This window comes from Sceloporus undulatus, chromosome 3 (genome assembly GCF_019175285.1).
Source record: "Sceloporus undulatus isolate JIND9_A2432 ecotype Alabama chromosome 3, SceUnd_v1.1, whole genome shotgun sequence".
In the NCBI taxonomy this organism is placed as follows: domain Eukaryota; kingdom Metazoa; phylum Chordata; class Lepidosauria; order Squamata; family Phrynosomatidae; genus Sceloporus; species Sceloporus undulatus.
This window is the reverse complement of record NC_056524.1, coordinates 57,328,810-57,351,245: the sequence shown is the minus strand read 5'-3', so window position 1 is coordinate 57,351,245 and position 22,436 is coordinate 57,328,810. Positions and strand designations below refer to the sequence as shown.

At 40.9% G+C, this 22,436-nt stretch overlaps 1 protein-coding gene across 1 annotated transcript in view; it reads left to right on the top strand.

Annotated features, from left to right (window-relative positions):
- Nucleotides 1–556: 556 nt before the first annotated feature.
- NRIP1 (nuclear receptor interacting protein 1) overlaps nt 557–22,436 on the top strand; it is a 103,363-nt gene continuing 81,483 nt past the window's right edge. The window contains exon 1 of the mRNA XM_042458094.1: nt 557–906. The gene's annotated coding sequence lies outside the window, so the exon portion shown is untranslated. The remainder of the gene's footprint in view (nt 907–22,436) is intronic.

Sequence of the window (22,436 nt, the reverse complement as noted above, 5' to 3'; positions counted from 1 at the left end):
AATGTGTATATATATATATATGTATTGTGTGTATATAGTATGCATATATATATATATATACATATAGTGTGTGTGTGTGTGTGTGTGTGTGTGTGTGTGTGTTTTAGAAGCATCCTATTGCTGAGGAGAGAGAGAGATATGTGAGCAGTGAACTCCCTCAGTTCAGCCCCTCTCCGCCCAAGGCCTCTCTCTCTCTCTCTCTCTCTCTCAACATACTTCTTTCCAGAACTAAAACGGGGGGCTTATTATTGTTTGCCGCCAACTTTGTCTCCCTCTCTCTCGCCTGCCTCTCTTTCTTCTCCTCCTCCTCCTTCCTCAGTGACTCCAGAGGAAGCCATGGTTCCTCTCCTGATGCCTGGGATCCCCTCCTCCTCCATGGCCTCCCTCTTTCCCTGCTGAGGGGAGAGAGAAACAAGAGGCTAAAAAGACAGAGAGAAACTTGGCTGAAGCCATGAATGGCGGAGAGGAGGAGGGACTGTGACAGAGGGAGCCAGGGAAGGAAGGAAGGGAGGGAGGGAGGCAGCCTGCGGGGGAAGGAGGAGGAGGAAGAGGAGGAGGAGGAGGAGGAGCAGCGTCGGAAGCCTCGCAGGCGTTGCAGCAGCAGCAGCAGCGGCAGAGGCAGAGGCCCCGGCGCCAGGGCAGCAAAGGCGGGGAGGCGTTTCACTGGGGGCCCAGGCGCGCTCTCCGGGGAGGAAAAGGAGGAGGCCTCGGACGGAGCCGCACAACTAAGAGACGACGAGGACGAGGACGAGGACGAGGGGGGCGCCCAGGGGGAGAAGGAGAGCCCCTTCCTCCTGGCTTCCTGCGCCTCCTTCCTCGCCTCCATTCGCGTTACCTGGAGAACTAGAACTCCTTCCCTCTCGGAGGGAGAGCAGCAGCAGCAGCAGCAGCTCCTGGGAGAGGAAGGTGAGGCAGGGCGCGCCAGGGCTGGCCCCTCTCGGGCGGCTGCTTCTGCTGGCCTTGCTTGCTTGCTTTGTATGATTGTTATGGTTATTGTTATTAGCCCTTGGTGGGGGAAGGAGCAGCAGAGGAAATGGCGGTCAGGAGAGAGAGAGAGAGAGAGAGAAAGAGAGAGAGAGAGAGAAAGGAGGACCGAGGGAAGGAAGGAAGGAAGGAAGGAAGGAAGGAAGGATGGAGGCCAATTGGGGGAATTCATATTCTGGGGAAGAGTTTTTATGGTGTGTATTATATTGTGTATTTAGACACATAGTATGTGTATATATAGTGTGTGTGTGTGTGTGTATATATATATATAGTATGTGTGTGTGTATATATATATATACACATATATAAATATACTATGTATATATAGTGTGTATATAGTGGATATATATATATATATATATATATATGTATTCATACACATACACACACACTATACACACACACACACACACACACACATAGTGTGTATATAGTGGATATATACATACACACACACACTCTATATACACACTACTATAGGACACGTTTGTAAATTCCCTGGAGGAGGAGGAGGAGGGAGAGAGAGGGACTGTTTCCATTTTCTTTTCCTTCTCCAGCCTCTTTATTTTCCAAAAACTAGGCTGCATCCGCACTGCAGGAATAATACCGTTTTGATATACAATAATACTGAGGCCTCGAGCCAAAGCGGTATCAAAACGGTATTATTCCTGCAGTGCGGATGCAGCCTAGGCTGCCACCACCCTCCCTTTGGTGTCCTGCACCACCGCTCCTCTTGTTTATGTTTACTCGCTTCCCATCGCCAAACACATCCAAAGGCAGGACAGACCTCCAGGATGTTGTTGTTGTTGTTATTATTAATTATTATTATTATTATTTCTATCCTCCTCTCCTCCTTCTGTTGTGTCACCTACCCACTTTCCCTACAAGGTCCTTCCTCATCATTGGCTGATGAGGTGTATATAGTGTGTTCATATAGTGTGTGTGTGTGTATACACACACACACTATAGGACCTGTTTTTAAATTCCCTGGAGGAGGGAGAGCGAGGGACTGTATATCGTGTATATGGTGCTCCTCCTCCTGCATCCTCTTCTTATTTAAGGCAAAAAAGGTCTGTATTTGGAGCCCTATCCAGAGTCTGGTAATAATGATCAAGCCTCGCATTTGTCATGACAGAGAATCCGAGTCCAAAGATTATGATGGTGATGATGATTATCATCATCATCATTCTTCTTTTAAAATGTTGGGTTGTGGTCGGAAGCAGCTCCTGTTCAGTTTTAATGACATGTGAAATGGAAGAGGGTGCTTAGAGAGAAGGTACCAAGTGCTTCTGATTCTTTTGGGAGCTGAAATTTGTGTTGTGATTTTTGAATTGACTGAGAGCTGTAGCTAATCCTCGCCCATGGGCTTCTTAGGAAATCGTGTATTCCTTTTTTGCCCCAAGCAACATTTAGGGAAATGTTCTTGTGTATGTTGTATTTGGAAAGAGAAACTTTTTCTTCCTCCCTGGAAATCTAATTTGTGTATCGGAGTCAGGAATACTTCCTACTGAGATACTTGGTACATTTGGGACTAAGGCTGAGTTATGGCACCATAAAGGACATAGGGATAACCGAGTTATTTAGGAAAAGAGCACCAATTCAAGGCTGGGTTAAGATGTGAATGGTTGTTTCATTCATGGAGATCTGCTGGCCTGGTGCAGATATTTCCTCTTTAGCCTTGGAATGAAGTGTTTTATACTGTACTAGCAAATAATCTGTGAGCTTCAGATGTAAGCAAGTGCACAGAGCATAAAATATTTCATGGGACAACGCTGCTGATGGGCACTTTTCATGGTTACACCAACAAACGAGCAGCAGGCTTACACTTAGACAGACTGAACAAAAAGGGAACAACAAGAGATATGTATAATAACTAGACTATTTCTATTCACAAGATATATATATCAAGATACATAATTACAAGAAACATCAATGATAGCCAATATATATCTGAAGAGTGGAGTGATAACAGTCCATGTGGACCAGCATCCTTTTTATCAGTCAAGCCAAGCTGTTTAATATTGTGGAAGTATGGAACACACAATGTACTATATTATTCCGGTTATGAAATTAATATGCTGATGAAGACCTTGGTGAGTCGAAACGGCCACACAGGACTCCGGAGGTAGCCGTCCCATCTGAATTCAACCTATAAGGACCCTGCTACCAGCCAATATTATTAGTTCCAACTTCAAGTTTATTTGCTCCAAGCATCATCCATTATTATTGCTTTTTAGATTTTGGACTCTAATATTATGTTGCAGCAGTAGAACCACTTTCACTGCTAAAATCAGCAACATTGTGCACATGGACTGTTATCACTCCACTCTTCAGATATATATTGGCTATCATTGATGTTTCTTGTAATTATGTACCTTGATATATATATCTTGTGAATAGAAATAGTCTAGTTATTATACATATCTCTTGTTGTTCCCTTTTTGTTCACTTTTCATGGTTGCCAAACGATTCTGTTTAATGGGTGTCTTCTCACATGGTGCAAATTAAGTCCAAACTTGAAAACTAAAGTTAGGAAGATTGAATGGGGAAATTAAAAGATATATACAGCACTTGAGTAAAAAATCCATTAGAAATGAATTGTATAAACAGTCAAATTGCAAGTGTTGAGGGTGTGGCACAGTGATGTATGCGATCCACCGATAATTGTGTGAAGAAGAGCTGCAGTCTCCAGTGTATCTTGCCTGTTTTAGCAGTCTATATTTGCTTTTCATTTTCTGATCAATAAAGGGCTACAAGAATTTGCATGACTGATCTTGGCAGAAGTCTTTTTGCAAGCCAGTCTGGTTAATTTTATGTATTAGCCAAGCCTGGCTCCAAGGTTTTCTTCCCTGATCTACAACAATTACATTTATTTGTAGTTGTTACTGTTCTTACTTGTAAAGTTCCTAAAACTTTGTTTATTAAGTATAAAACCTCCAGATAAGCACACATGTGGAAAGGGGGGGGGGCAGAGGGATAAGCAGGGTATGAAAAACAAAATACAAATGAAATGCTTACGGACCTTGAATTTTTCAATTCACCCATAAAAATTTGATTCACACTTTAATTTTTTTTGGGGGGGGGGGAATTTGTATGTTCTTATGTGCTTTTCAGTATTTATAGCTCTGCAAATCCTCTTTGAGGGTTTATGAGGTCTAAAACTGGGCTAGAAATGAAAATACATTTTTTATACTCAAGGTGCTTTCTTAGCAACTTTTGATACCCGTTAGGGACAGGTTAGAAAACATTTGTAGTTCATCTTCATGTGAACTTCACCAAGCCATGGGTGCAGGCACACAAATAATTTGTGTATTGAATATGTGTTTGGTATTACGTTTAAAATTAAATGGAGGGAGAAGGACGCTTGCTCTTTTCTTTGGATCACCTTGGAAAACTAAGTTTCAGAGGGAGGAATTAGACACTTCACAGCAAGTTTTGGGTGGGAATTCATTATGTATGTCTTGGACCAAACAAGAGGCGCCATTAAATGTGGTTTTGAATTTTACTTTTAAAGAAAGATAAATTGCATTCACAGGTGAAGGGTGTTAACTCATTGGATCAGAGAAGCATGGAGAGGGAATTTAACTGTTTCCGCCCCCATTGTAGTCCTGAGGAAAATCCCTCCTCTGAAGGCTGCTTTCCCATTAAAAGAAAATTTCCTTTTAGCAACTGTGGAGAGCTTCTCCTCAAAGGAAATACCAGGAAGTTCTTCCCCTCAAAAGACTGTAATAAAGAGGAAAGGGTTAAATCTGCCCTCACAAAATCATTGTGATTCTGTTAATTATCACCTTTCAGGTAAAGCAGTCTGCAGTGAGAAAAACAAGCCCTCATATTAGATACAAAGATGTTTAATATCACACCTACTTTGGCTTACTGATCGGTTTTTAATTCTTTTAGTATTCTTACAGCACATCTGAAACAGGAAAGTGTCATTCCCAGCCTTAAATAACAGGGTCTTGGCGCATGTTTAAGAAATAAGTAGTAATCCTTTTTTCTCAAAAAAAGAAAAAAAAAAAGAGCAGATTGAACACGAAAAATGTAAAGATGACTTTATGCAAACATTATTATCTCTTGCTTGTGGTATATAACTTACCTTTCTAATGCTTGACCCCAGTACAAATATAAAGGCCCAGAGGGATTCCTTTTAATAGTGATTCTGTATTAATTTTGATTGAACAGCAGTGGTTTAGTGTGGTTTTGAGAAATGATTATGCTCTTTCGAAGCTTATTAGGATCTTGCAGTGAGTCTCACTGAAGTGTTTTTTTTGTTGCTGTTTCCTTGTGATGTGGAACCACAGGAGGCTTTAAGTAATCCAGTGTGCTTTCAGTTCATATGGACCAATAGAGAGACTTAAAAGCCAGGGCCAGTGCCTGGCAAATGTATCAGAATCATCTGCAGCATACAGGTGATTTGTGGTGCCGGGTTTTCTTGCTAGCAGATGCTGTATAGGGTTCCTTGAATCTTGAAAGTACATAAAGCAATGATGTTTAGAAGATACTGTCTTGAAAATGGAGTAAGTGGAAAACAAAAAAGCAGATGCTTTTCATTCTCAACTCGGCAAACAACTGGCTTCTCAACTGCAGGCTTATGATCTTTAAACTAGTTTAGGCTGCATTCATACATTCAGAGTCCTAGATGACACCAATAAAATGTAATTTTGAGTAGACATGTTTCGAATTGTGTACTAGGTCCATGAAGATTCCAGTTGAAATTGATAGGTGGTTTTAAGGCAAGTTACGATGTCTCAGACCTCTACGTTATAAAAGTGTTGTAAAGTTTATTGAGTTAAGGTGTGTGGTAGTTTGAAAATTCTCAGGTGATATAGAAATGTCCAGTATTATATTCCTCAGCTATTTTCACATATTAAATGGAATTAAAGTGAGTTATGAAGGCAGGACAACATATCTGTAGTCCTAAAAACAATTCCTTCACACGTGCTTATATGGCCCTTATCTGGTGTATATAACAGGCTGGCAGTTTTCTCAGTGATTTTGAGAAGCACCATGTGTTTTTCATTTTTAATATTTTATGCAAGTTGGTTTAGCATCTCTTGAACTAATGAAACAAATGATTCTAAAATGTAAAAAAATATGACTACTAACTGCATTGCTTTTGAAAATATTTTTTATTGAAAATCAATATTTAAGTGAAAAGAAAATTACCCAATTATGTTGTTCATATCTCATGTAAGGAGCGATAGTGTACAACAGGTGGGGAATTTGTGGCTCTCCAGATGTTGACTTTCAGCTCCCAAGAGCCCTAGCCATTGGTGCTGAGTGTTGTGAGTTGTACTGGAGAACCACATGTTATCCATCACTGGTGTGAGACAAGGGATATGTTCCATTTATCTCTATGTAAGTTTAAAATGGTTAGTTGAAAACTAACAGAGAGAGAAAGATTAGACAAATTAATGGATATAAGTTTATCAACAATTAATATAGTAGTCATCTAACTAGATATCTAGCTAGAATCAATATTCAGAGAGAGTACATTTTGGAATATCAGATGTGTGCATTATGAGACGCTGTTGTCCCGATGTCCTGTTTAATACACTTCCGAGAGGCTGAAGATTGGATTAGACTGACCCCTGGTATAAACAAGGCACTTCATGTGTTCTAATGAATGAGTAGAACATAAACCAATTACAAATTATGAGAGTCCACCTAAACATTCAGAAGAAACATTGCTACTGTAAGATCTGTTCACTAGTGGACTTGGAGAGTGGTGGAGTCTACTTTCAAGGTCTTTAAACAGATGTTAGATTGTCATCTGTCATGAGTATCTTATTTGTGTATTTCTCCTGCAATTGGACTATATGGCCATTCTGGTCATTTGCAACTGTGTGATTCTGAGTTTGTTTTCCTATTGATCCTGGAGACCAGGGTTTGAATCCCAGCTCAGTCATGGAAACCCACTGGGCAAGTCGCAATCTCTGAGCCACAGATGAAGACAGAGCCCCTCTGAGCAAGTCTTGCTAAGAAAACCTTGTGATAGGTTCTCTTTAGAGCTGTCGTTAAGTCATAATTGACTTGAGAAAAGTGAAGTTTATTATTTATTTCAGACCACATAGCCTAACTTACATTTTAGTGGATTGGCTCCAGGTATGTATTAACAAAAAGAGAAAGAGAAAGCTGCCTTTCTCACATGTTCTTTCCCTCTCTGCCAGCTCTAGAGTCCCTTCAGGATGCAAAATGTCATGCAAGGCCCTGCTTAATGGCATGGGATGAGTGAGGAGGAGAAGGCATGTAGTAAAAGCAGAGGGCTGTAGAAAATTGGGGAGAGTAAGGCAAAAATGTCTCTGCTGGGTTTTTCATAAATGTCTCCTTACCTGCCCAGACAAATTTGCTGGATTTCAAGATCCCTGGAATATTTCTGAGTGTTATCTATACAGGAAAATTACATCAGTTTCTGACCACCTCTTGTGCGCTATGGATATTTGAAATGGATATTTGGATCCATTGCATTGAATGTGTGTGTGACCATCTAGCTATTAATTTTTTCTTATATATTTAAAAAAAATTGAATGCAAACAAGTTTTTTAGTTTCTTCTTTAAAATATATTCATGCAGAAATCTTATCTCATGGTTTGATTAAATATAATATGTATACCTGAATCTTCTCTTATCTATCCCATGTATTCTGTAACAACGGCAGTAGTACTGCCCTATCACTCATTACATTATAGAAAGGCACATTTATTTTGTGCTTTCTTTTCCTTCCCTGTAACTAGAAAAGATGGTCTATCTTAATGTTATCTTTAAAGTAAAGGAAGATGTACATTAGGTTTTTAAAAATCTGCCTATTTCCCTTTTATTCTTAAATAAGTATATGTTGATCTTAAATTAATTTTGCAAACTGCTTATGCTTATTACTATTTTTAAACAGACCTTAAAGATCTTGATGTTTCACGTTTTTCTAATGCTCAACCCTATTGTGTATTTTACCATTTATAGGTTAAGGGGCACTAATATTTTTAATTTTGACTTGCGTTGGGAATGTATTTGGATTTGCTATTGGTATATGCCTTGAAGTCAACTACAACTTACAGTGACCATATCATAACATTTTTTTTCTTGGCAAGATTTATTTAGAGAGGTTTGCCATCACTCTCCTCTTAGGCTGCAACCGCACTGCAGAAATAATGCAGGTTGACACCACTTCAACTGCTGTGGCTCAGTCCTGTGGAATTCTGGGAGTTGTACGTTGTTGTGGCACCAGAGCTCTCTGTCAGGCAAAGCTAAATGTCTCACAAAACAACAATTCCTATAATTCCATAGTATGGAGCCATGGCAATTAAAGTGGTGCCAAACCGGATTATTTCTGCAGAGTGAAGGAAGCCTTAGTGTGAGAGTATGACTTGTCCTCAGTCACCTAGTAGGTTTCCATGATTGAGTGGGGCTTCGAACCCTGGTCTCCCACTGACAACAAGGAAAGAACAAAATTCTTTGACAAATGAACTGAAGTGTGAACTATATAATTTGTTCTCCATGCCATACATAAATTGGTTGCATGCCAGTTTACCATGGTAATTGAAACAAAGTCTTATGGTTGTATCTAATTGGTGACTTGACTAAACAATCTTTTATCCAACTGAATGCAGCAGGGAGCGAGGTGTATTTTGACAATTCCCTGTCCCTCATATTACTTCACACTCTCAAAGGTTGCCAACTATATGGAACATATTGGAAGGGGGTGGCTCACTAAAAAATTGGTATCCTTCTCATTCTGCTGACAGAAGGCTCTGCTGGTTTAAAGGGCCCTCCAGCAATAAGCTTGTGTCCAAATTGATACAGCCCATTATAATTATTATGGGAAAGAGCCTAGTTCAGAATATAGCATCTTGGGCCTGTTACAGACGGGTGTAATAGTACGGACTGGGTCCGTACTAGGGTTAGAAATGGGTGTCCCTTCCAGACTCCCCTAACCCTAGTATGGATCGAGTCCATACAAAATGGTGCGCCTGTTCCACACGGGGGCCGCCATTGCTACGTCACCACTGCGCCGCCTCCAAATGAGGCAGCGCAGTAGTGACGTACTGACGCCATGCCAGGGCACATAGAGTGCCCTTTCCGCGGCACCAGAAGGAGCTCCGAAATGGAGCTCCTTCTGGGATTTGCGTTACTGGCGCAGCCTTTAGACGGCTGCGCCAGCAACACAAGACAGAAAGGGGCCGAGCGGTTCCTTTCTGCATGAAGCCCCAAGGACACCCCTTTCCAGGCCACGGGGAAGCGGCCTTTTGTGACGCGCCTTGGAGTGTAAAGAATTATATCAACAATTACCTGTTGATTTTACATATCCTCATAGTGTGACTGAAATGTTGTAATCAACACTGCAGTTGTTCTTTTAAGAACCACAATTCGTCAGCTGGGAATCACATGTCAGATTCACATCTGAGGACAAATTGCAGAATTTTTGTCACAAGGGGGCAGTGTGGGCAGGTGAATCCATCATCCATGAAACCATGTAAAATGCCATTGTTCCATATAATTTGGTGGCTTCTTTACATATTATAACATTTTGGTATTGCGCTAAGGTTACGTGAATAAAGGTTCGGCAAGTAATCTTATTAAAGTTTAGCCTAGAAGATAGTTAAAGCATCAAACTCAGAGATGGGTTAGATTTGTATGTGGTAGCTCTAGCTTTTAATTAGAACCACCATTACAGCTGGTTGGACTTCTTAACCATACAAAAATAGGAGCTGACTTTCTCTTCAATATTGATGATATTGCCTGAGTTTGCAAGACCTGAACAGGGCCATTGATTACAGGATGACTTGTAGATCTCTGGTTCATAGGGTCACCATAGGTTGAAGTTACCTTGATGGCAGTTAACAACAGAAATTGACTTATGACACTGAAGTTTCTGGAATCACATTCATGGTCATTGTATCATTGCAACAGCTGAAAGTTGCCCACCCACATTCAACATACATTTTTTTAGCACTGTAAACAAAAGAATTTCCAAGGCCCTGGGGAGCAGAGCAGGGAGCATGTGAAGATGCCTCCAGGTCTTTCCTGGCAGTGACATGCTTAGGAACAGGCAGTGGCAGTGACTCTTCAGGGTCCTAGCACAGCTGCCTGTCACAACTTGTTTCACGGCTAGGATAGAGTTTGCAGCATCTTTACACACTACTCCACCTTCCAGTGCTTCAGACATCTTTCTTGGGAGAGGGGGTGCATCAGGTAGCTTTTTGGGGTAGTGCTGGGAGATATAGCTATCATGAAAGAGTTGTAGCTGTGTCTCCCGATGCAGGATCTGTGCTGTTCATTGCCTTGAATTGTTGTTTAGAATAATAATTGATAAATCAGATAGTTAACAAGTTGATGACTTCTTAACTTGTGAAAACTGAAAACCTGTGCAGACCGGCCATTAAAGTCAGCCTGGGGGCGGATTCGAGGCATGGAATGCCTCGACTTTGTCCCTATGATGGTGTGATGCTGCGCGCTGCACCACATGGCACACAGAGTCATGACACTCCTCTGTCACTGCGTTTAGATGACGCAGTGCCAAAGGAGCGCCATAAAGGCACGGCATAGCAGTTACGGCGCCCTTTCCAGGGTGCAAAAAGTTGCTGGGGCCTCGATCTGGTGAAGACGGAGGCAGCTGCAGGTTGCCCCTTAGGGGCGATCTGCACAGCCCCTGAAATATCTGTTTAATGTCAGTGTTGAAAATACAACTTACTGGGCTTTTCAAAATATTTTGGATCTTTTAGATATTTTTAAAGTTAGGTAAATAAGGCATTTTCAGGATGTTGTTCTGTAAGACTTGAAAGACAAGAATTCTTTGGTCTGTAATTTTACTTAGAAAATTGTTGTTTGCTATAATTTGAAGTGCTTAATTTCTTAATGATCTTTCATTTAAAAATATTATCCACTACAGATAAGGTCACATGCTTACGGTCTTTGAGAAACTGCTGAGTATGGGTATGATTTAACTAAATATAAGTAGTTCTGCATTGGAAGTAATCAGAAGAAGCCAAAGCATTCCTGGTGTTTGCACTGAACTGAGCGAGACAGAGAAAACATTACATTCGCGACCAAACTATTAGACAAGTAAGAATGTGAATCTTATCTATATATTAACATATTAAATCAAACACAAGTTAAAGCTGTGTTGGTTTCAGTGGCTTATGTATTTTCCAGTGGGATCTTAAAAAGCTTAACTTTGATCTGATCATGCCGTGTGTGTGTGTTTTAAAAAAATAAGGCATTCATATATATTACAGCTTCAGTGGTACATAGATAAAGTGTATTGGAATTATTTAATACGTAGGTTTCATTTGCAGAACTATGAAAGAAAGGCTATGAAAAGAATTCCATGCAATATTTTCAATATTGAAAATAGTCTCAAGGAAAAATTTTCAGTTGTGAAAAATTGCCCAGCATTGTGTAAGATATATAAGTGAAAAAAGCTGAATTTTAATGACACAGATTACTTTCCAGCATTAAAATCAAATCTGTTGTAGAGTAGGCCAAGGCAAGTCTGAAAAACTGGTGGTTTATAAAACTGGGTTACTGTTTAGAAGATTAGTGAGGGTTTAGGAACTTTGGCTGGAATTCTGTCTTTCAGTTACATATTTTTGAAATAATTCCATATTCAGTAATACTACACAGTCTTGATTGTGCATTGTTGTCCTTCCAAACCCACCTTAACAGCTAGCAGGTTCATCAAGTGAAGGAGGTCTGCTCAGCTGTTGATCCGGGTACAGCAGGATGATGTAGAAGTTCTCTCCTGCCAGTGAAAGCAGCTATGGAAATCAGAAGCAGGACTCTTGTCACAATTCCTTGTTGCAGCTTTGCTTGCTGTAGGAGGGGGCTGTAAACATTGTCCACTGTGCCCTGATTGAAACTACCTCCTTTGCTTGATATGACTGCTGGCTGTTAAAGTGGATTTGGATGACTGTGTCTTTGGATGACTTTAGTTACATGTTTGTAGCCAAGAAGACAATGCAGCATATTCTATGCATTTTTGTTAAGGTGAGTATACTCAGAAATGGGGTTTGTTTTATAAATTCAAGCTTTATGTCTGAGATTTTACAGTATATATTGGTATTTCAGGTGTATGTTGGTATTTCAGGTGTATTATATTGTATTTAATACTATACAAGCTTTTGGTGGCTAAATTGGTATACTTTTTGGCATACTGTTGCTCTTCCCCCAACTACACTCATTGTAGTTAAAACTGAACTTGTTACTTCATCAGTATACCCACAAGTTTGGTATTTCTCTTGCTATATTCATTCAGACAACCTGCTCATTCATAGCTATAAAGGTCTGCTCCTAGGTACTTCACTTTAGGCATCTAATGAAGTAGACTTAGGGGCTGAGCAGAAGGGCATGAAAAACTGGGCTGATACTGGTTTTAATGAAAGCAAGTGGAAGTCCCGCTGTCCACATGGCCAGCTCTAGAGGTGGGGCAAACACGCATGGGCTGTCTGCATAATGCAAGCTCAAGTCTCACGGCTCGATTATTTCCCCCCCTTCCTCCATGCATGCATACCATTATATGAACATGCTGCCCTTGGCTGCTAATTACCTCCCTCCTCCCACCTTGCTGCTATCCCATTGGACTGCTTTTCAAGTGTGTGACTGACCGCACAGTTGCATGCATGATACACTGCCTTTTCAGTGCATTTGTGTGCCCAATGACACACTGGAAAAGCACATTCATGGAGGCCTTCTGTGCATGTCTGCTTTCTTCCCCCTTCTCCCCATGTCCCCCCTGATGGATTGTCTGGTTTGTGTATGTTGTAATTACATCCATTGCATTATTGGCAACCTGCTGTGTTTGTCATACTTTTGTGTTTTTGCTTTCCCACATTCCTACATTCATTTTGTGCTGTTCATATACAGTTGCATTGAGGTGAAGTATCAGAGCTTCTTGTAGTTCCGTTTTTTAGCCCTGGAGTGCAGCTTCACCCGGTTTTGCATTGTATGCCAATTAAACAGCTTGACTTCAAGTTAGTTTGAAGCTGCTTTATTTTGCCACTGCAGACAACCCCTTAGTCTACATTATAGCTTATGCAACCAACTTCTTTCAGTTAAGTCTCAAAGGTGCTACAAGGCTATTTTACACACTGATCTAGACTAACATGGTCTTGTGGATACATGGAAATAGTATAATTACATTCATCCCTCCATGTTTGCTGGGGTTAGGGGCACAGGACCCCCATGAATGTGAAAAAAATCAGAAATAACTAAAACACCATGTTTTTACCTGAGTAAACACCTCTCTAGGGATCTCTAGGTCCTCTAGTTCAACTCTGTGGTCAACATCTGCCAGACATTGATCATAGAATTGTGCTGGAGGAGTGTGACTTTTAGTTCAAGTGACCATAGAGTTGTGCTGGAGGACCTAGATATTCCTAGAGAGAACATATTAATAAAGTCCATAAAGGGAGTTGCTATATTAAAAAAAGGGAGTATGAAAAATATCAATATTAAAAATCATTAGGGGATCACTTGATGATTCGTAAGGCAGAACAAAGTGAACTTGAAAATTTGTGTTGTTGTTGTCTGCATTCAAGTAATTTTGACTTATGGTGACCCTCCTAAGGCAAACCTATCATGGGGTTTTCTTGGTAGAATTTGTTTAGAGAGAGTTTGCCCTTGCCTTCCTCTCAGGCTGAGAGAGTGTGAATTGCCTAAGGTGACTTAATGGGTTTCAGTGGCTGATCAGAGGGTTGAATCCTGGTCTCCCTGTGTCTTAGTACAAGTCAAACCACTATACTATGCTGGCTCCTATTCCATCTAATATGTTGCAAATGAAAGCTCAGAACCAGTTGCAGCCTACATTTGTAGGTAATCTCACTGATATGAAATATAATATGTTTACGGTAGTATTATAATCCATCAGTCATGGTAATCATTTAATTTCTGTAATTTTTAGTTAATTAACAACTCATAATATATTGTATAAATACACCCAAGATCCTGTGTTGTTTTAGGGGTAACACAGATGTGTGTTTAGTTAATCTGGATTCCACAGTTACCCAGCTAGGTATCAAGGCTTTGCGTTCAGTCAGTTGGACAGTGATTACCGTAACTAGATCCCCACTGCCTAAATCAAGAGTGTTGAAAGAGCTGTATATTTGCAGAACTAGTGGCTGCACTAGTGAACCCACAAGACCACATTTATGCAACCTCTGGAAAAGTGCAGCTGCTTGCGCAACTAATTTTATGCTAGCACACTGATGTAATAGGATACCAACAATTATCTATATTTATAAATAAATATTTATTTATATTTAAGTATCTTTCAGTTATGTTGACAATGCAAGGATTGGAATTAGTGAGATTAGTACAGTATATTTGTAATAAACAGGGTCTTTAACAGAACATTGCATTATTCCCAACCCTTTCATAGGTGTTCAGGGTTTCAGCTACCTTGGAACAGATGCAAGTATAAAAAAACAAAAGAAGTCAACATTTGTCCTTTGGGATATGTTACTGAATGGCTCAAGATCTTTATGTCCTGTATTCTGTACGTCACGTGGAGTATGTGTGTGTGTTCGTTTCTCAATTTTCATGGTAAACTTTTGGGGCAGGTGGAGACATTGTGTTGGGTAGAGAAAAGTAGTTTGGTTGGCATTTCATATTTTACAGCAAGTTTTTAGTTTCACATATTTGAACTTGTACTAGATAGGGTTAATAGGTTAGCACAAAAGGTTGAATTATAAGGCATTAGGCTTAATTAAGGGAGCGCAGGAGTGGCGGGAGTATGTGACAGCTAAATGGGTTTCCCACAGACTAATGTCAGTTACAGTGCAACCATGCCTCAACTTAAGTGAGTTATTTTGTGCAAAGGGCAATGGTGATTAACAGTCTGACATGCTAGACATTTCTGGCCAATCCCATCTGTTTTAGAGGTTAAGAAAGCACACCTTTATGGGCTGATGGATTGATTTGTGTGCCTGTCTGGTAAAGATTAGAAGTCCAAGGCCAATGCAGTAAATGTCAGTTAAAGAATGTTGCTGTTTCTTACTAGTTTTTTAACTGTCACCTGTTTTGTACTAAGACTAACTGTGCCTATAAAGCTGTTATAGAATAAAAATAACATTTCTCAGCCATGAGAGCAGATGGTGTGAAGTAGAATAGATCCCGTATGATACATTTCCTTAAATTTACTTTAGTGAGCAGCTTACTTTGTAAGACTGCACGTAACATGGACAAAGATATTATGAGGAAATGATTATGAATATTGACTTTTCTGATAGTCACACAATCTATTTCAAACCAAGTGTTTTACATTTTGAGTTCCAGCCCTCACTACAGCAGGGAGAACCCTTTAGCACTTGCCAAGTATGCAGTTGTCTTTCACTCCTTCAAATGAAATGTCTAATGCTCTATGTCTAATGTTCTACTCTAGCTTCAAGTTGTCAGGACGTGAACGTGCCAGGCAGTGATGTTAGTTGTTTGTCCACCTACTTGCTTGCCTTTCTGATTCTTTGCTAGTTCCATGATCTCCTGCACTCTTGCCACCACCATTAACATGCAATGTCTTGAATGTAGCTTCCCATGACATAGCACCTATTTTAAAGAAATAACTATTCTGTATAATGACTCTAGAGTGTGTTCAGAGGAGGGTACCAAAATGGTGAAAGGTCTGGAAGCCATGGCCTTAATAGGGAGTGACTTAGGAAACTGAGGCCTGTTACAGACTGCCAAAATAAAGCTGCTTTGGAGGTATGCTGTTTAAATGATGCATGCATCCAAAGAATCCGGAAGCTGCACCAAAGCTGCCCTCCAGTGCTTAGGAATGGAGTGTGGCTTTGGCGCGACTTCCGGACTCTTAGGACCCATGCATCATTTAAATAGCATACCTCCAAAGAGACCCGAAGCAGCTTTATTTTGGCAGTCTGTAACAGGCCTGAGTGTGATTATTCTGGTGAAGAAAAGGTTAAGGTGTGACATGCTAACCATTTCTAAATATTTGAAGGGATGTCATGTTGAGGATGGAGCAAACATGTTTCCTGCTGCTCCAGAGACAGGACACAAAGCAATAGATTAAAGCTACAGGAAAGGAGATTTTCCATGATGATGGGGAATACAATGGCTTGAACTATCCTCACTTGAGTATTCAGAGTTATCTCTTTTTACTTTAGGCTCTTGTCTAGTTCATTTATAGCTGTTCTTCCCAATCCTAGTCTTCGTCAGTGTCCATTCTGATCAATATTTGAACCAAGGTATGGAAACTCTTTGACTACTTCAATTTTCGCATTGTCAAGGATGAATTCTTGTAGGTCTTTCATGATCATTATTTTTAATGTTTAGCATTAATCCAACCTTGGCACTTTCCTTCCTTGACCTTCTTCAGTAATTGCTCCAGATCTTTGTTGGTTTCTGCTAGTAGTATTGTGTCATCTGTGTATCTTAGGTTAATGTTCCTTCTTCCTCTTTTCACTCCTCCTGTCTCTCACTCTAAGCCTGCTTTGTGTATGATATTATCTGCATACAGGTTGGATAAATGGGGTGATAGTATGCAGCCTTGCCAGTCCCCTTTGCTGATTGGGAACCAGTCTGTTTCTCTGTATTCTGTCCTGATAGGCAGGATGGTCTGATGCAGTAGCGTCATTGGGGTGTGCGGGCGGTACAGCTCACAGCGGGAAACATCCCAGAGAGGGTGACACCTGGTCAAGACCCCCCCTCCTAGCCATGGCTCAGCTTTCCTTGGGAGAATTGGGCCACAGCTAGGAGCCAGGCAAAGTGTGTATGTGCATGCCCCCTACACCTCCTTGGCACAGTAAGTAGGGGTGGGGTGTGCACGCGCACTTGGCCTGGATTCTTGTTGTGGCTCGGTTTGCCTCAGGAGAACTGGGCCACGGCAAGGAGCTGGGCCGAGCGAGCGAGCATGCCCCACTCTGCCCCTCCTTGCCACAGCCCCGTTCTCTCCTGAGGAAAACTGAACAATAATGAGGAGCAGCAGTGTGTGGGTGTGGGTGTGCTGCAGCAAGGAGCCGGGCTGAGTGTGCGCACACCCCCCTCCTTATCACAGCTTGGATTTCCTCAGGGGAGAACCGGGCCATGGCAAGGCGGGGCAGGGAGGCACGTACGGGTAGCCTGGTTGTTCCATGGAAAACAGCTGCAAGAAGGAGGGCAGAAACCCCACCCCTTCTGGACAGAAACCTCAGCCTCCTGAATTGACACCAAACCCTGGAACGCCACTGATTTGATGTTGTGTCACTTCCATTTCTCTAAACCAGTGTTCCCCAAACTGTGCCCTTTAAGAGATTTTGGACTTCAACTCCCAGAAGCCTCAGCCATGTTGGCCAAAATCCCTTAAAGAGCACAGTTTAGGGACCACTGCTCTAAGCACCAGCACCAGCTTTTTGTGATCTATGCAGTCAAAGGCTTTAATGCTGAAGTCAATGAAGCACATGCCAATTTTCTTCTGAAATTCCCTGGTGCTCACCATTATCCAATATATGTTTGCAATGTGATCCCTAGTGCCTCTTCCTTTCTTGAATCCAGCTTATACCTCAGGGATTTCATGCTCCCTATATGATAAGAATGTTTGCTGCAGAATATTGAGCCTGTGATATTAGTGTGATGGTTCTGTAATTACCACAATTGGTCTCTCTCTCTCTTTATGAATGGCAATATATATTGATCACTTTTAGTCTATGGGCCACTGCTTTGTTTCCATATTTGTTGCCAGATTTTAGTTAAAACTAAGCTTGACTCTTTCTCTGTGGACTGTAGCAATTCTTGTATGTCATCTGTTCCTGGGATTTGTTCTTTCCCATTGTTTCGAATATGACTTGTATTTTGCTTTCCAAAACTTGGGGTTCATGTCCATAGGTTTTTTCTTCCCATGTGTCATGTATATGACATATGTACTATGGGCGTAGTCTTAATGAATTGGAACTCTGGAAAATCATGCAGGATTTCCCCTTCCATGCTGGCAGTTCTCTGTGAAAAAGTTGACCTCTACAGATAAGACAACAACAGGAGTGTTGATGGAAGTGTAGGGCCAGCACATTTCCACTCCAACCAAGCTCAGAAGGCTGTTCTTTATTCTCAAAACATTTCCATCTTTTATGTGTCTGCAAGTACACAGACAAACATACGTGTACTGAAGGATGGGAACTACAAATGTAGGGATGTGAGACAATGTAAGGAAATATTTGAGCACATAAATACTGCCTGCAGATAAGTGCATATATGCCAGAGTTTTGAACAGTATGTATGCATGAACAAGCGTGTGAGCAATTTTGAACAGTCCTAATGGCTAACCAATGTTTGCTTCATTCATTTTTCAGTAGGTTGAATGATCTGAAGTTTTATCATTCAAGCATAAAGGTTGATAGTTAGAGATTATAACTATTTAAAACTTCTAATTTTTTTCATCAACAACTTTTAATTATAACCTAACCTAAGCAAATGACTCATCCTGCCATATTTATTATTTTTCCAGGATGGATGGATTTTGTATAAGGTTGTACATTGTCTGAACTCATTGTATGCTATGTATTGTAATGACAGAACCATCAAAAATCTTCAGTCACACCATGCATACATATGTTAAGAAGGCTATTTGCTCCCAGAATATACTCAACTATAAGTCAAAAAATGTATGCCCCAAAATGAACTCCAAAATCCTGGGTAGACTTATGGAAGGGTCAATGAGTTAATGCTAATAAATTTTGTGAAAGAAGAAGTGCCCACCTTCCTCTGTAGCCTTGTAACGGCTCCCTGTTTGAAGCCCTGGCACCGACTCTCCTCTCCTCCTCTCTCCCTCTGTGTGTGTGTCTGTTTCCCAGGCTCTCAGCCTTCCTGCCGAGGCAGACCTAACAAGCTGCTGCTAAGGAAAGGGACACACAGAAAGTATGCCCAGGCTTGTATCCCGTTTTGCCTGGAAGTCCTGGGGGTGAGAAGGGCCTGGGGGTGTCCTGGGGGTGAAAAGCAGAGAGAGAAAGGTTTGTCCTCCATTTCTGCTAACTATGAGCCTTGGAGTCCTGGGGGTGAAAAGCAGAGAGAGAAAGGTCTGTCCTCCATTTCTGCAAGCTATGAGCCTTGGAGTCCTGGGGGTGACAAGCAGAGAAACAGTGGGGTCTGTCCTCTTTTTTGCAAGTCATGTGCCTTGGAGATGCTTTTGGTAAGGGGAAGTGTGTGTGTGTGTGTGTGTGTGCGTGCGTGCGCGCACGCTGAGGTTTGTTTCCCCTTTTCCATGCTGAGACTGATGCTTGGGAGAGGTCCAGAGGGAGATATAAGGAGGGAAGTGGTGCTTTGCTCCCCCCCTTTAGATTTTTGTAACATCCTCCAGTGTTTGCCCCTCGACTTATCCATGGGTCATATCAAAACCCATGATTTTGGATCCAAAAACTGCCCTCGACTTATACATGAGGTCGACTTATACATGACTATATACGGTATGGCATGACAGACAGTAACTACTGATACAAAGTATAGTACAACAAAAAGCTACTTAATAGCAACATACCCTATGATTTCAGAGTACTAGCTGTTTTCAAGTACTTGAAATAAATACTGGAACTAGTCAAGCCCTTTGCACATGTCAGACTTTGTAAACTTGGGGAAGTAACATGTCTTCGACTTCAGACCTAATAATATATTGTTCAGCAGAAGTAGATATTGTTCAAGGTTCATGCACAGGAAGACTAATTAAAAACAGGTGGAGGTCAAATTATATTGCTATATATACTTTGAATGTACTGTATATATTTTGACTGCTGTGTGTTGTGTTGAGGCTTCAGAATTTGTACTATACCTTTATTTATAAAGGAATAGAAATTGTTAGGCTATAATTATTGATTCTCAATTATTGTGGCATACTCATTCTGTAAAAATAAAACATTAAAACATGTATATACATAAACCAGAGCTGCAACTTTGAATTGCCCAAACAGTTGGTTTTAAGCTTTTCTGAGTGATTAAAGTTAGATTCCTTCCAACAAATCTGGCTTGCTCTTCTGTAACTATTTTGAAGCACCAAAGACAGAATATAAAAGAGGCTTCTGGACCATGTGCTGAGTATGTGCAATGGATTAATAAATTATCAGCTTCAGACTTGTTTCTAGGATCAGTTAAGCAGGAGATGGCAAATGAACTGGCACTATGGACTACTAAACTCTGTTGCAAAAGAAAATGGGGAATGGTGACATTGAAAAGATGTTCATGTGCTGCATTGATATAGCTACAAGAAGCTGTAAAACATGATTCAGTAATAGTGCACTTCTGTGCTTTTCTACATAGATGTAAGTGTTGCTGGGTTCAATAGGCCTCATTTCCATGGTAGAAGCATATAAAATTGCAGCGTAAGGCTACTGTTTATCTTTTACCTAATTAGCAGCTTTGACTAGAGGAGACTAGTGGCTAAGTTGGTGATATATCAACCCCAGTGTTTCTCCGTCACCCAGTATGAACACAGTTCTACAGAGGTAATTAAAAATGAAGCTCCTCTCCCACTACTGATTGAAGCACCTTATAAAATCATAGAAGAAACATTTTTTTTAATCAAACCAAAGATCATCATTGGATGAACCTAAATTCTACAGTTGTAAGAAAAAGGAGAAAAACTTATTTAGGGGCTGTACAAACAGCCCCAAAGTAGTGACCTCCAGCCACCCCTGCTTCAGGCAGATTGGGGCTGCGACAGCCTCACACCATCACCCTGATCTGGCCTTTCCAGGGCATGAAAAGGAACTGCAAAAAGCGGATCCTTTTTGCACCTTGGAAAGAGCGCCATAGCTGCATTGCTCCCACTTTACGGCACTGCTTTGGTGCTGTGTCGTACAGTATGTACGCAGGGCTGGAGGAGTGCCATGATACTGTGTGCCATGTGGAGTAGTGTGTGGCGTCATGGTACCCTGGGGGGTGGAGTCAGGGCGTGCATCATCTGGATGTGATGCCCTGACCCCGCCTGTAGGCCGGCCTTTCAGGCCGGTTTGAACAGACCCTTAATCTACTTTCTTCACACTATACATAATTTTATTAACATTTTGCCCTTTTAGTTGCCTTTTTATAAATGTATAAGGTCTAGAATATTGCTAGCTTTCTTTATAGGGATGGGGATGCAGCCCTTTGAAGTGACACATGGAAAGGCAAACTTGGCATCTTCCTAGGGCCCCAGATTTTAGTTCCCCACCTGTCCTGCATAAAATCCCGCCTGTATCATGTATGATCTCTTACCTGTTTTATCAAAGACATTCCTCCCCGCATAAACAGAGATAGAGGGGTTTTACCTTCTGAAGCTAAGGCTGCTCCATGAATACAGCCATTTTGTTTTAGTAAGGGAGAAAAGGAGGAGGGTTTCACAATTTTGTGTCACAGTAACATTTCAGCAGAGTATAGAAAATAGTGTCCTTTAGCCTTATCCACTGGTTGCAATTAGAAGCCAAAGAAAGGAGAAGTTGGCATTGGAAAGTAATTGAGTTATTGAACAGAGTATCTACTTAAGGCAGGATGGATGTCTCTCTCAGCCCCCACCCCCAACAGCTGCATAAGGCAAGAGCCCTATAAACACCCGAGAGCAAGTTCTATTGAATATAGTAGGCTCCCCCCCACACACACACAGTAAACATGCATAGGATTGTTCCTTTCCCACACTCCACATAAGCAGCACCTGGCTAATAGCGGAGTGTCATAGTATGATAGTGTGGAACTCTGAAGTTCAGAGGAAATGTGCCAGAAATACATTTGCTGGGGCTGCACAACAGAAAAGGTCTACTGTTATCATGCCCTACTTTCAAGCTTTGCAGAGGCATTTCAGGCAAGTCCTCTGTAGCTTGTGGGATATGCTGCAAGATTAATATCCCAAAAGCTTGTATCTTTGCACCTTGAAGGAGCATTGATTCCACAGAGTTCTTGACTAAGATCACATCCCTCCCACAATATGATTAACATCAAGACAAATGTGTGCTTTGGCAGCCTTTCAGCATATTAATAAGTAGAATTCTATATATATTTACCTACTATATGTGTAGCGTTTCACTTAATTCTCATTAGACCTTTAACTGTTGCATGTGTCAGGGAATTATTCTAAAACTCAGAATACTCGGAATATATATACTCTTCGATACAAGAAGAATGTCTGTTAGATTTTACACTAATTTCAGTAGAATATAAAATTAGTAGAGATTTGCTTGAGAAAGTTTACTCTCCCAGAAAGTTCAAAAGGTGTGTTTTTGTTAAATAGGGTACTAGAGAATACAATTTCAAATAATTAATCACTACACCATTATTTGTAAGTGAGCTGGCTGGCCCCAGTACACCATATATCTTTGCTACCATGATAACATACAGAATACTGAGGGGTAAGGAGTTAGTCTGTTTAGATTTCTATAAGAGAATCCCATATGGAGATTAATGTAAGTACTGTACTTTAACTCTTATTCAAAAAACAAACCATCCGCTTTTCTGAGTAGAGTGTCAAAAGATGAAAGTCAGTTCCAGGAGCACCTACAAGAAGCAACACCCCTCTCTACTCTCTC